This window comes from Theropithecus gelada, chromosome 12, assembly GCF_003255815.1.
Source record: "Theropithecus gelada isolate Dixy chromosome 12, Tgel_1.0, whole genome shotgun sequence".
NCBI classification, from domain to species: domain Eukaryota; kingdom Metazoa; phylum Chordata; class Mammalia; order Primates; family Cercopithecidae; genus Theropithecus; species Theropithecus gelada.
In genome coordinates, this window is record NC_037680.1 from 27,455,859 (window position 1) to 27,471,817 (window position 15,959).

The 15,959-nt window shown below is 34.7% G+C and overlaps 1 protein-coding gene across 1 annotated transcript in view; it reads left to right on the top strand.

The window, feature by feature from the left end:
- Positions 1–15,959, top strand: part of MBD5 (methyl-CpG binding domain protein 5) — a 323,726-nt gene that overhangs the window by 101,351 nt on the left and 206,416 nt on the right. The gene's annotated exons all lie outside the window — the stretch shown is intronic.

The following is a 15,959-nucleotide window of genomic DNA, read 5'->3' on the forward strand; positions in this document are numbered from 1 at the left end:
TTCTTTTTCTCTGCTTTTTGTTTCATTTTTCTTGAGGTGGGTATCTCACTCTGTCACCCAGGCTGAAGTGCAGTGGCACGATCACAGCTCACTGCAGCCTTGATCACCCATCCTTCCACCTCAGCCTCCCGAGTAGCTGGGACCTCAGGTGCGCACTTCCCGCCCAGCTTATTTCTGTATTTTTGGTAGAGAGGGGTTTTGCCATGTTGCCCAGGCTGGCCTCAAACTCCTGCACTCAAGTAATCCACTCATCTCAGCCTCCCAAAGTGCTGGGTTTACAAGCATGAGCCACCACGCCTGGCCTAAAATTGTTTTCTTGCTGTGAAAAGTAGTTATTTCGGCAAGCACATGTAGCAGGTAAACTACTTTTTGTAGTTCTAAAAATATCTTTATTTTGGCCTCTCTAATTAATGGTAATTTAGCTAATTTTAAGTGTTTAGGTTACAGTTATTTTTACCTCAGCAATTTGAAGATCAGACTCTAATATCTTTCAGTATCTTTTGAGAGAAAAGAAATCTCCCATTTAACTGTTGTTACCTTACAGATCATCTTTTTCTCTCTGATAGCATTAAGACTTCTTATTAACCTTGATTTTGTACTTGCTCTGTGGTGGATTGAGGTGTGGATATATTTTTATGGATTTTATCTTCTCTGGATTTGATGATAATGATGCTTTTAATCTAAGGTATTCTACTGACCTTTAGTACTAGGGATATCTTAGACATTATCTGTGCAAACATTCTTATCTGCCAGGCTTCTATATTCTATTTCTAAAATTTGTTCTGTGTTAAGGCTTGTATCCTCCATGACTTTTAACGCTGTTTCAGTTTTCATCTCTCTGTATCTCTGTATCACATTCTCAGTGAATTGCTCAATCCTGTTTTCCAGTTTACTAGGTGCCTTTTCTACTATATCCTTTTCTAATATATCCTCTCTACTAGGATTTTTCTTTTTCAAATAATTAATTTCAATTTCCAAGAATTTTTGTCATTTTTTTTCTGTACATCAATTCTTATATTTTCTTTTGATTTTGTTTTCAAAATTTCTTATTCTTTTTTAAGATATTTCTTCCTTGACTTCTGTATGAATATTCAACTCTTATTTTTATGTTTTATTTTGATTGCTCTGTAAATATATTTCCTCTTGCATTTTTTAAAAAAATTCATGCTCTTTCAATTGTGTTTGTTGGCTTTCTTAGCTTTAGTTTTCCTCAAGTGCTTTGGAAATCATTTTGCAGGTTCATCCCGACAGTGACTTTTTTTTCTCTCTATCTCTATCTCCTTCTGTTTATCCCAATCACTGAGTCAGTGGGTGAGATTGGCTTAAGTTTTAGGAGCTAGGATTTGTCTGCCTCCTCTGTCTTCCTGGTTTTATATAATGATTTATCTCCAAGAGCTTTTTTCAGCTTCTTTTCACAGTTTGGGGAATCACATCTTAGTGCCATTTTTATGCACTGAGACTTGCTCAAGTCTTTTGCCAGGTGGTTCTTTTTAATCTCCACTAACATGCAATATTAACCCTTGGTGCATCTAACTGCTACTAGACCTGGAGCTTAACTATTCTATAATGTCAGCCTTGCATACTACTTTGTGTTCGGTTACACAGTGACTTTTACCTTTAGTACGGCAGTATCTTGATTTTTTCTTTGCTATATCTCTTATACTTTAATCTTTTATACTTTGTCAATAATATATCTTATACTTTATCTGTAATTGCTGAGTACTGTTTTAAATAGAGAAGTCTCTAAAGTGTCTATTGCCAGTACCATCTTGACCAGAAATCCTGTCAAAACAGTTTGCACATACGTATTTGGAAATTAGGATATGACCTAATTTCTTTGGCATATATGTGATTCATTCTATTTATTTGTTTAATGCATAGATATGCTACAGCAAAACAAGAATAAGAATACGAATTCATGTTCTCAGGGCATGACTTCCAGACTCAAATTGGGTGGATTCAAATTCTGTTATTGATACTTGCTTCCTGCATGACTCATCTTTTCAGTACCTTTGTTTCCTCATCTGTATTTATGACATATCTACTTCATAGACATCTTGAAAGGATTAAATAAAATCTCAAAAACTCATGTTGTTCAAGGTTAAAAAATATGTATATATATAATGTGTGTGTATATATGTATAATTAGCATAGCAGTGTGAACCCTCAATGAATGTTAGCCATTATTTGTACAGTGGAGTTGCATGATATACATGTTTAATGTATAAATTCATTTATAGCCATTCTCTTTTGTAAAATACATGTAGCATAATATATTTTAGACATATATATTACTATATATGATATATTAAATTGTACTTTAAAATGAAATATTATCAAGGTTGTTAAACTTCCCCTACACTGTATTTCTGTACTTTCTGGGTCATTTAAATGATCCTCAAAAGTAACTTTGACTACTGGATATTTTTTCCATATAGACTGAGTTTTAAGACTTAAACCACCGCTCCCCCCCTCATCAGATGCAATTATTAGTTGTCTCTATACTAGTCAGTGTATTTTTATGTCAGGCATTGGCAATTATATAAAGCTGTACAGTACTGAAAAATCATTTGGGCTCAAAATCAGAAGATCTAGGTTCAAGTCCGGCCTCTTCCATTATCCAGTCACCTCACCTTTCTGGATGTCAGTTCCTTCACTTATAAAACAGAGATGATAACACCCACACATCAGAGTGTGTGTAAAGATTAAATGCAATAAGGTGTGAGAATGCAATCTATAAACTGTGAATCACTAGATAGTAGCTACGATTGCATGTCTTTGTTACAGCAGCTTCCTTCCATATTTACATAGTCCTATGGAAAGGAGGTAACCCTGAGCCTGGAAAGTTATTGGATCTCCAATCCATCGTGGACTTTTTGCAGTAAGGAAAAACTCTCAGTGAGAGTTTTATGAATAATGATTCTTTGGGGATGGGAGTGAAGTAGATATACATTATCTGGTATTTGTATTTGACAGCTTTAACTGCTAAGACCAAAGTATTAGAATCCTTTGCTCTTTCAGCCACAGCATCCAATATTTAGCTTTTAGCAATTGGAAGCAGAAATAGGAAACCTAATTTTAGTCCTGAGGTAAGTAGAGCAGGCATTTCCTTTCCTATTCAGATAAAATTATTACATACCTGTAGTGGAATATGCCGAACAAATCTAAGAACTAAGCCATTTATCCTTCACTGATGGCCCTATTTTAAGTCACAAGAAATGTGCTCTCCACCAAAGTCCCTAATACAGTTTTCTCCTCCTCCTTCACACGCAAATATAGCCAAAAGTACTCTAAATGGATCATATCTATGCTTCCTAGAGCAGTGCAAAGGTTAAAGTAAAATTTCTGCTTCTGGGAGCCCAGAAAAAGGTTAGCACACGAACATAGCCACACTCAGCTGCTTTATAAACCCTTTCTTTCTTAACTATCTTCCTAACTTGCCACATTTGATTCAAAAATCAAAACAATATTAGAAGGTATATACTGTGTATCCTGCTTTTACCCCGTTCGGCCCCCACTACCACCCACTTCTGGTCACTGTTATCGCTAGTTTCTTTTGTACTCTTCTGGTGTTTGTTTATATAAACACAAATATAACAATATAGATACAGATGTATTTTCCCTCTTCTTACACAAATGGTAGCATACTATATATACTATTTTGTCCTTGCATTTTTTACTGAATAATTTATATTGGAGTTTCGGGGATTAAATCTCCACACATGGAGAGCTTCTTCATTTCTCTTTAGAGTTGCATCTTATTACATTAGAAGTATATGCCATTGCTTATTTAACCAGCCCCTCATAAAGGAACACTCTTTTTTTTCAATCTTTTGCTGATGTAAAACCAGCACAGTAAATAACCTTAAATATTGTCATTTTGTATATACACAGGATATCTGTAAGGTACATTTCCAAAGGTATGATTACTGAGTCAAAGAGTGAATACATTTTTAAAGAATTTTCCATTATTTCAATCACCTCAAAACAACAGATAATAAGGGCATCAGGGAAGGAACCTGGTGGCCGTGTTGTGCAGGCAGACTTGCCTTTGATCTGGGTTTCATCCTTGACTTGGTCATGGCTTTGGGCAAGTTACCTCCCATTTCATGGAGCCTTGGTATCACCCTCTATCGAAAGTGGGGGCTGGTCCCTGTCTCAATGGAGTAATTATAAAATTAGAGGAGATAATGGCTGGATCTTGTCTGTACTGCCACCTTTAAGATGCTGGGATTATTAACCAAAAAATGGCTACAAACCTGATGCCAGGCTCACTTGCTTTTTTTTCTTTCTTTTTTGTTTTTAAATTATCAGATTGTAAAATGACTTTTTCTTTCCTTTGATGTACTATTCTATCAATTTTAATATATACATAGATTTGTGTAACTACTCAGAATCAGAATACAAAATAGTAAATGTATTTTTAATTTGGATAGATACGGGCTAGTTGCTCTCCATAAAGGTTGTCTACCCACACTGCACTCTCCCCAACAATATATGAGTGACTTTTTCCTCACAGCCTTGGCAAATGATAGAGTTGGTTATTTGTTTGCTGTCTGTTATTATAGCCTTCCCCATGCAGAAACATAGCAGCAGACTAGGGCCACAGCAGCTGTCTGGTCCTTCTTCCCTTGATTAAAGTTCCTTAAGCCACAAATCTGAAGCTTAAAAAGAAAAATAAATACTAAACAGAGGCCTCATATTTTAATCACATTTCAGAGCAGCTACTTTCCCCATCTGCTCTTCAAACAGCTTAGTTTACAGCCCTCTGTTATTCTGAATAACTGAAGGATAACTGAAAGAGCATAGAAAAAGTCATCTCAATGACAGTTGTATACCTTTGACGTGGTAACTGTTCTTGTTCACAAGTTCCAGTGCACATACAACCTCTTTTTTCTCATCTGCCTCCTACCTAATGTCAACACATTAGAAATAAAAGCTGACTAAGATCTTATCGTGTTGAATTTTATAAACATACTAAAAGAAAGAATGATATTAATAGAATTGACATGAGAAAATTGGACTAAACTGTTTGAAACATCTACTTTCTTTGTTGTAGATGTAAATTAACCAAACTTAACCAAAATATTAGATTTACAAATCTCTGGCTTATGGGCCAGATTCAGCCAACAGGCTTGTATCGCTGGCCTCACATAATCTTTCAAAATTAGGAAATATTACATTAAAATCCAGATTTTCCTGAATAATGAGAATATCTGAGAATAATATGCCCATATTATCACATCACCACTGTTAGTTGGGGCATATACTCTAATTCACCACATTTTTTTTTTTTTTTAAATAGAGACAAGCTGTCACCATGTTGCCTAGGCTGGTCTGGAACTCCTGAGCTCAAGCCATCCGCCCACCTCGGCCTCTCAAAGTGCTGGGATTACAGGTGTGAGCCACTGTGCCTGGCTTCTAATTCATTACGTTTTTATACGTGATCACTTTATTCATTTTTTTCTACTTATTCTTCAGAATACTGTATAATTTAATAAAAATTTTAAAAAGTTTTAACAGCAGCAAGCACTTCTTTTTGTTATTAGTATTTTCAGATGTCCATATAGTATTTAGCAATAATATTTCAGTTGAAAGAATTTACAGTTATTATGACTAAAGTGTTTGTTCTTACAGACATGAAATCTGCCATTTGATTTAGTAGTTGGATTATTTAATATAAAGCTTTTTTTCCCTTTTAATACGTGAACATATTTTCTTACCATTTTGGGAAACTGATTTTTATTACTTTCTGAATGATTCTTGCTTTTTATCATCTGATATATTGATTATTTCATAATCATGTATGTTATTTGACTTTTAATATATATCTTTTAAAAACTTTAGTTGCTGAGAAATGTTGGGCCAAGGTTCATCAGAGTTATGATCATATTTCTTCTGCATTTCGATCCCCGAGCTGACAAGCAGACTTACCATATAACTTCTCATTGATTTTAATTTTCCAGACTTTGCAGATCCCTGTTTATTTAGGTGAGCTGTAATCACTTTCTTACCCTACTCCCTACACTCTCTGCTTTGAAATCTATCATTTTATAAACAAAGATTGCAGATGATGGACATTGCTTTCTTTGTTAACACTGTACCAGAACTATGAATGCTTTGTGTATTAGCACAATTAATTAAGGTTTGCCTCTGTTTTAAAAAAGGAATTAATTTAATCTGGTTGTACTCATTTTTAAGAAGCAAAATTATTTTTATGACTTGTTCTTTGTTATTATTATTGTTGTTATCTAAGAATAATTGCTGCCAGAACAAGGAATCTAAATGAAATAGGAACCAAAGATTTATAGTAAAGGAACCAAAGATTTATGGTAAATAGTAGTGGTACGTTTAGTGGGACTTAATTATGAAAAATATTTAACAGAAGGCTATTTAAATGCAAGTTATAATTTTAACTGTGGGAATAATGAAGAGCAACAAAGGATAAATGACACTTTAATTTTCATCTTTGTAATTTCTAACAAAGTTGATGGTAATGCAATATGACATCTTGCCCTTATTGTTTACCTTTCTATTATGGTTTTTAAAGAGGTTCTTGTTTTTTGCAAAAATATTCAGAGGGTTTTTTAGTTTTCCTAAAGGTGTCTCCAGTCACTAATGTTTATATTATTCTCCTTTCAAACACCCATCGAATCATGATCCTTGCTTATTTTCTTTATTTCACTATTCAACTGCTCTTACTGGCTTTGTGATGTGAGTAGTGTTCAAATATAATTTTCATTAACTCCATGAAATCCCACATCTTTCCCAATATTGACTTTGAGTAAATTTGCATATTTTTATAGGCATAGATAGCATCCCAAAAGAACAGACATGTTTACACCATCCAATGATTAGAGAAAGACTGACCAACGAAACTTTTGTCATGAAGAGTAAGAACAGGCTCTTTAGTGTTGAGGAGGGAAGGATATTTGAGAAGGGCCCAATTAGTGAGTGATGCATGTATCAGTCAGTTTTTTATGTTGTTAGAACTTTTGATTGGGTAAAGAATATTCAGGTAATGGGACCTCTCTCCTGTTTTGCCTTCAGTCTTCCGAATATGGGAATTGTCTTAGTCCATTTTGTGTTGCTATAACAGAATACCACAGATTGCATAATTTATAAAGAAAAATTTATTTCTCATGGTCCTGCAGACTGGGAAGTCCAAGGTCAAGGGGCCTACGTCTGTTGAGGACCCACTTGCCGTATCATCCCAATGGCCAAAAGCAGAAGAGCAATAGAGCATGTGTATAAGATAGAACAAGAGAGGGTCAAACTCACTTTTATAACAAACTCACTCTCACAATAATGAACCCAGTCCTATGATAACCACATTAATTCATTTATGAGGGCAGAGCCCTCATAACCTAATCACCTCTTGAAACTCCCACTTCTCAACGTTGTTGCATTGGGGATTATGTTTGCAACGCATGAACTCTGGAGGACACATTCACTCTATAGCACAAACGGTGAATTTCTGGATAGCAAGATTCTGAAGCTTTTCAAGTTTATTATAAATGCTTTCTCATTTCAAATAACTCATCAACTATGGCATTTTTTAAGTACCATACAAGTGTGTGTTATGTTGGTGTGTGCATGTGTATAAACTTCAGACCTTTAAAAAAGTGATTTCTTCACAGTAATAAGATGGAAATTCATTCATAGCATTGACTAAAGTGGGCTGCCAGTGTTGATAGTAACATTTATTTAGCATGAATAATATTCTGCTATCCAAGAAGGATATTTTGCTGTGTCATAGATATGAAACAAAAGAACCTAGCGCCAATTGATTCACCATTATATTATAATAGATGCTCCAAAAAAAAATACATACCAAGGGAAAAAAGCCCCGATAATTGGACTAGGTGAAACATAGGTGCAAGTAACTACTCAAAGCAGGGGTTTGTTTAGTGTAATCTATTACAAGATACTTTGTTAGAAGTAGGTCTTGAAGTAGAAATAATAAAAAGGAAAAAAAAAACAGTAATCTAAAAATGAAATGATTAAATGTTATAAACACTAAACAGAATTTTTTAAATGCTGATGCTTATGGTTCAAAGACTTTTGAATAATTAAAGACCAAGACTTTTCTATGTTTTCTATATGTTTAGTAAGTTCTGTAATTAATAAATCTTATCCTAATCTGAAATGATCTCTCGCATCTGAATTTCCAGAGGCTTCATTTTTCTGTATTATATCTTTGACAAATAATTTTGTGCAGACCCTGAACAACTCTTCTGCTGTTTTCTGAAACTATTTGTTTAAATCTCATATGGTTATTGAACTACTTTTGTGCTAACAACTTCCCAAACAAACTATAAGCTTCCTATAATCCTTCATATTTCCTAAAATTCATTACAGTGCCTTGCTAATAGCAGAAATGGCCAAAATAGTTTTTTGATTTGAATCAAGCTGATACAAACTCATTCTTTTACACAATAAGAAAAATTAACTTTACTCTTATTTAATGTATAGTACATTTATCTCATAAAGCTATGCAAAGTCTTTATAGCAAATATTAACAATTTCTGCTTTTATGAAACTTATAATTTCTTCTTTCAATATAGGTTATGAGTGGAATTTCAGATTCATGTTCTAGAGATTTGCTAAGACAATAGTGCTTGTGAGGGTAACATGACATGTTTGTGAAAATGTCCAGAAACAGGTATTTTCTTACACTGTGGGTAGGTATAAATTAGTACAACTCTTGGTAAACAACTGATCTATGTATGTATACCATACCTAAAGATGTTATTATCCTTTCACCCAGTATCTAAAAATCTGTTTTAAGGAAGCATAGAAAAAGCATTATCCACAGGAAACTTTACAACAGTATTTTTAACTAAATTTGGAAACAACCTAAATGATAAACAATAGTGAATGGTAATGAAAAAATTACGATACAATAATGTCTTGTTATTTTACATAATTTTTTCAAATAATTTGCTTAAATGTGGACTTTCTTTTTAAAAATGTACGAAATTTAGTATTATCACTACTTTGCAAAAAATGAAAGCAGAAAAAAAGTCTGAGAAAGATATGCAAAAATATCAACAGTTTAATAGTTATTTGGTTTTAAATAATAGGTCTGTTTTCATTCTTACACTTATTTGTATTCTTTAATAATCCTATAAAAATCGTGTATTACCTTTTTTTTTTTTTTTTTTTTTTTTTTGAGATAGAGTCTCACTGTGTCATCCAGGCTGGAGTGCAGTAGCACAATCTCAGCTCACTGCAACCTCTACCTCCTGAACTCAAGCAATTATCCTGCCTCAGCTTCCCAAGTAGCTGGGATTACAGGTGCCCACCACCACATCCAGATAATTTTTTTGTATTTTTAGTAGAGACGGTGTTTCGCCATGTTGGCCAAGCTGATCTTGAACACCTGACCTCAGGTGACACACCTGCCTCAGCCTGCCAAAGTCCTGGGATTATAGGCATGAGTCACTGCACCCAGCCAAAAATCATGTATTACTTTTTAAATGAATGGAAAACTTAGCTGCTTTTTTTAAATCTAAGAAACAATAATCATTAAATCAAACTTAAATCATTCTCTTGGGAAAGATATATTTCTTTTTTTTAGTTTTTTAGTTTTATGTGTATGTATACACACACACACACACACACACAAACACACACATTTAAGTCCTAGGGTACATATGCACAATGTGCAGGTTTGTTACATATATACACATGTGCCATGCTGGTGTGCTGCACCCATTAACTCATCATTTATATTAGGTATATCTCCTAATGCTATCACTCCCCACTCTGCTCACCCCACGACAGGCCCCGGTGTGTGATGTTCCCCTTGCTGTGTCCAAGTGTTCTCATTGTTCAATTCCCATTGATGAATGAGAACATACGGTGTTCGGTTTTTTGTCCTTGCAATAATTTGCTGAGAATGATGGTTTCCAGCTTCATCCATGTCCCTACAAAGGACATGAACTCATCCTTTTATATGACTGCATAGTATTCCATGATGTATATGTGTTGCATTTTCGTAATCCAGTCTATCATTGATAGACATTTGGGTTGGTCCCAAGTCTTTGCTATTGTGAATAGTGCCACAATAAACATACGTATGCATGTGTCTTTATAGCAGCATGATTTAGAATCCTTTGGGTATATACCCAGTAATGGGATCACTGAGTCAAATGGCATTTTTAGTTCTAGATCCTTGAGGAATCACCACACTGTCTTCCACAATGGTTGAACTAGTTTACAGTCCCACCAACAGTGTAAAAGTGTTCCTATTTCTCCACATCCTCTCCAGCACCTGTTGTTTGCTGACTTTTTAATGATCGCCATTCTAACTGTGTGAGATGGTATCTCATTGGGGTTTTGATTTGCATTTCTTTGATGGCCAGAGATGATGAGCATGTTTTCATGTGTCTGTTGGCTGCATAAATGTCTTCTTTCGAGAAGTGTCTGTTCATATCCTTTGCCCACTTTTTGATGGGGTTGTTTGCTTTTTTCTTGTAAATTTGTCTGAGTTCTTTGTAGATTCTGGATATTAGCCCTTTGTCAGATGAGTAGATTGCAAAAGTTTTCTCCCATTCTGTAGGTTGCCTGTCCATTCTGATGGTAGTTTCTTTTGCTGTGCAGAAACTCTTTAGTTTAATTAGATCCCATTTGTCAATTTTGTCTTTTGTTGCCATTGCTTTTCATGTTTTAGACATGAGTCCTTGCCCATGCCTATGTCCTGAATGGTATTGCCTAGGTTTTCTTCTAGGGTTTTTATGGTTTTAGGTCTAACATTTAAGTCTTTAATCCATCTTGAATTACTTTTTGTATAAGGCGTAAGGAAGGGATCCAGTTTCAGCTTTCTACATATGGCTAGCCAGTTTTCCCAGCACCATTTATTAAATAGGGAATCCTTTCCCCATTTCTTGTTTTTGTCAGGTTTGTCAAAGATCAGATGGTTGTAGATGTGTGGTATTATTTCTGAGGGCTCTGTTCTGTTCCATTGGTCTATATCTGTTTTGGTACCAGTACCATGCTGTTTTGGTTACTGTAACCTTGTAGTATAGTTTGAAGTCAGGTAGCGTGATGCCTCCAGCTTTGTTCTTTTGGCTTAGGATTGTCATGGCAATGTGGGCTCTTTTTTGGTTCCATGTGAACTTTAAAGTAGTTTTTTCCAATTCGGTGAAGAAAGTCATTGGTAGCTTGATGGGGATGGCATTGAATCTATAAATTACCTTGGGTAGTATGACCATTTTCACGATATTGATTCTTCTTATCCATGAGCATGGAATGTTCTTCCATTTGTTTGTGTCCTCTTTTACTTCATTGAGCAGTGGTTTGTAGTTCTCCTTGAAGAGGTCCTTCACATCCCTTATAAGTTGGAGTCCTAGGTATGTTATTCTCTTTGAAGCAATTGTGAATGGGAGTTCACTCATGATTTGACTATCTGTTTGTTATTGGTGTATAAGAATGCTAGTGACTTTTGCACATTGATTTTGTATCCTGAGACTTTGCGGAAGTTGCTTGTCAGCTTAAGGAGATTTTTGGCTGAGACGATGGGGTTTTCTAAATATACAATCATGTCATCTGCAAACAGGGACAATTTGACTTCCTCTTTTCCTAATTGAATACCCTTTATTTCTTTTTCTTGCCTGATTGCCCTGGCCAGAACTTCCAACACTATGTTGAATAGGAGTGGTGAGAGAGGGCATCCCTGTCTTGTGCCAGTTTTGAAGGGGAATGCTTCCAGTTTTTGCCCATTCAGTATGATATTGGGTGTGGGTTTGTCATAAATAGCTCTTATTATTTTAAGATACGTTCCATCAATACCGAATTTATTGAGAGTTTTTAGCATGAAGGGCTGTTGAATTTTGTCAAAGGCCTTTTCTGCATCTATTGAGATAATCATGTGGTTTTTGTCTTTGGTTCTGTTTATATGCTGGATTACGTTGATTGATTTGCATATGTTGAACTAGCCTTGCATCCCAGGAATGAAGTCCACTTGATCATGGTGGATAAACTTTTTGATGTGCTGCTGGATTCAGTTTCCCAGTATTTTATTGAGGATTTTTGCATCGATGTTCTTCAGGTATATTGGTCTAAAATTCTCTTTTTTTCTTGTGTCTCTGCCAGGCTTTGGTATCAGGATGATGTTGGCCTCATAAAATGAATTAGGGAGGATTCCCTCTTTTTCTATTGATTGGAATAATTTCAGAAGGAACGGTACCAGCTCCTCCTTGTACCTCTGGTAGAATTTGGCTGTGAATCTCTCTGGTCCTGGACTTTTTTTTGGTTGGTAGGCTATTAATTATTGCCTCAATTTCAGAGGCTGTTATTGGTCTATTCAGGGATTCAACTTCTTCCTGATTCTTAATAATGAGATTCCTGGCTTTTAACAGGTTTTAGGAACTTCAGAATAAAAAAGGGAAACTAGAGCAGTTTAAAGTACTGGGCATCTGATCGAATTCACCGTTACACTGCCATGACTCTTTATCCTTCTAGATGAAACAGACCTCAATACAAATTATCAATCTCCTCATACCTTTACTGACCTTCTCTTGGCTTATCAATACTAAGCCTAATGACTGTATGTTTTCAGTGTGACCACGCCAGGCTCTTCCCTGCTCATTATTTTCTCATTTCCTTGTTTTACTTAGTACAGTATTTTTAATGTTCATCAGTATTGTAGCATGTATCAGTAATTTTTTCTTTTCTATTACCAAATAATATTTCAGTTATGAATATACCACCTTTTATTTTATTCATCTATTGATGAATATTTGAGTTGTTTCTACTTTTTAGCTATTGTGAATAATAATACTATAAATATTTGTGTACAAGTTTTTATGTAAATATATATTTTCATTGCTCTTTGTTATATATCTAGGCATAGAATTACTGACTCATATGTTAACTTTATGTTTAACATTTGAGAGACTGTTAGGCTGTTTTCCAAAACAGCTGCACCATTTACAGTCCTACCAAGAGTGTATGAGGGTTTCAGTTTCTCCACATCTTTGTCAATACATGCTGTTATTTATCTGTCATGTCTATTTCCTTGATCTGTACGTATCTATCTTTTTGTAGGTACCACACTATCTTAATCACTGTAGCTTTAATATGTTTGAAATAAGGAAGTAAGAGTCCTCCAATTTTGTTCCTGTTTTTTAAAATGGTGTGTTTGGGCTATTCTATGTTCCATCAATTTCCATGTGAATTTTAAGATCAACTTACCAATTTTAGCAATGAAGTCAGCTGGGATTTTGATAGAGATTACATTGAATCAGTAGATCAATTTGGAGAATTTTATCATCTTAACAGCAGTAGAGCTGAGATCCATGAACGTGAGATGTCTTTGTATTCACTTAAGTCTTTAATTTCTTTCACTGATATTTTGTAGTTTTTAAAATGTAATTTTACTCTTCCTTTGTTAAATTTATTCACAAATATTTTAATTTTTAATACAATTTTAGATGGAATTGTTTTATTATTTCATTTCAGATTATTCATTGCCAGTTTAGAGAAAATAACCAATTTTTTTAACACTGAGTCAATGCCAAAGGAAAATGATTGATTTTTGTATATTGATCTTGTATCCTGCAATCTTGCTGAACTTGTTAATTTTTGTAGATTTTTAGAACATTCCTTTGGCTTTCTTATGTATAAAATCAGTGTAATGCCTATCAAAATACCAGTGACATCCTTCACAGAAATAGAAAAAACAATCCTAAAATTTATATGGCATCACAAAAAATCCAAAATAACCAAAGCTGTTCTAAGCAAAAGAACAAAACTGGAGAAATCACATTACCTGACTTCAAATATACTACAGATTTATATATGTAAACACCAAAACAGCATAGTATTGGCATAAAAACAGACACAGAGACCAATGGAACAGAATTGAAAAACCTAGAAACAAATCCATACACATACAGTGAACTCATTTTTGACAAAAGTATCAGAAGCATACGCTGGGGGAAGAGATAGTCTTTTCAATAATTGGTGCTGGGAAAACTCAATATTCATATGCAAAGAATGAAACTAGACCCCCATCTCTCACCATAAACAAAAACCGAATCAAAATACATTAAAGACTTACACCTAAGACCTCAAACTATGAAATTACTACAAGAAAACATTGGAGCAGCTCTCTAAGACATTGATCTGGGCAAATATTTCTTGAGCAACATTCCATGAGCACAGGCAGCCATAGCAAAAATGGACAAATGGGATCACATTAAGTTAAAAAGCTTCTGCACAGCAAAGGAAACAGTCAAGAAAGTGAAGAGACAACAAACAGAATGGGAGAAAATATTTGCACACTATCTATCTGACAAAGGATCAATAACCAGAATATGTAAGGAGCTCAGAAACTTTACAGGACAAAAATCTAACAATCCAATTTAAAAATGGGCAAAAGATTTGATTGAATAGACATTTCTCAAAAGAAGACATACAAATAGCAAACAGGTATATGAAAGCGTGCTCTATCAATCATCAGAAATGCAAATCAAGACTACAATGAGATATCCTCTCACCCCAATTAAAATGGCTTATATCCAAAGATAGGCAATAACAAATGCTAGCTAGGATGTGGAAAAAAGGGAACCCTCCTACAATGTTGGTGGGAGTGCAAGTTAGTATAGCCACTATGTACAACAGTCTAGAGGTTCCTTTAAAAACTAAAAATAGAGCTACCATTATGCTAAGTGAAATAAGCCAGGCGCAGAGAGACAAACAATGCATGCTCTCACTCATTTGCGGAATCAAACAAAACAATTGGCCGGATACAGTGTGGCTCATGACTCTAATCCCAACACTTTGAGAAGCTGAGGTCAGGCAGATCACTTGAGCCCAGGAGTTCGAGACCAGCCTGGGCAACATAGTGAAACTTTGCCTCACAAAAAAAAAAAAAAAAAAAAAAAAAAAATCCAGACATAGTGGCACATGTCTGTAGTCCCAACTACCTGGGAGGCTATGGTTGTCAGAGGCTGGGAAGGGTAGTAGGGGGATTGGGGGAGAGGTGGGGATGGCTAATGGGTACAAAAACTATAAAGAATGAATAAAATCTATAGTCACAATAGAGTGACTATAGTTAATAATAACTTAATTGTATATTTTAAACTTAAAGAATGTAATGGTTTATATCTCAAAGGATAAATGCCTGAGGGGATGGATACCTCAGTCTCCATGATGGGCTTCTTTCACATTGCATGTCTGTATCAAAACATCTCATGTACCCCGTAAATACATACACCTACTATGTACCTACAAAAATTCTTTTAAAAAAGATCATATCATCTTAAATAGAGGTAGTCTTACCTCTATCTTACTCTTTCCCAATCTGTGTGCCTTTTATTTCATTTTCTTGTCTAGTTTCTTTGGCTAGAACTTCCAGCATAATGTTGAATAGAAGTGGCAAGACTAGATATTTTTTGTTCCTGACCTGGGGGGAAACATGCATTCATTCACCATTAAGTATGATATGAACTGTGGATTTTCCATAACTGCCCTTTAATGGGTGAGAAAGTGCTCTTCTACTTCTTGCTTGTTGAATATTTTTAACATGAAGAGGTGTTAGATTTTGTCACATGCTTATTCTGTGCTCCTTTATGTTATTCTTGTCAAATATATTTATATATGTGATAGGCCCAACAGTACTTTATCCTAAATATTGTTTTGTACAATTTCTTTTTCAGTCAAGGAAAGAAGGAGATGAAGTATGCATTCGTTGTATCTTTTATAATTACTTTTACTTGTGCTGCCCCTTTTCGTTTTCTTGATGTCAAATTATCAACTGGATTCTTGAAGAAGTTTCTTTAGTGTTTCTTATAATGTAGATAGATGTGTTATCAATAAATTTTCTCAGTTTCAGTTTCCTTGGGAACATACTTATTTCACCTTCCTTTTTGAAATAGAGTTTTGCCAGAATGAATTTTTTTTTTTTTTTTTTTAGATACAGCTGGCTCCATCACCCAGGCTGGAGTGCA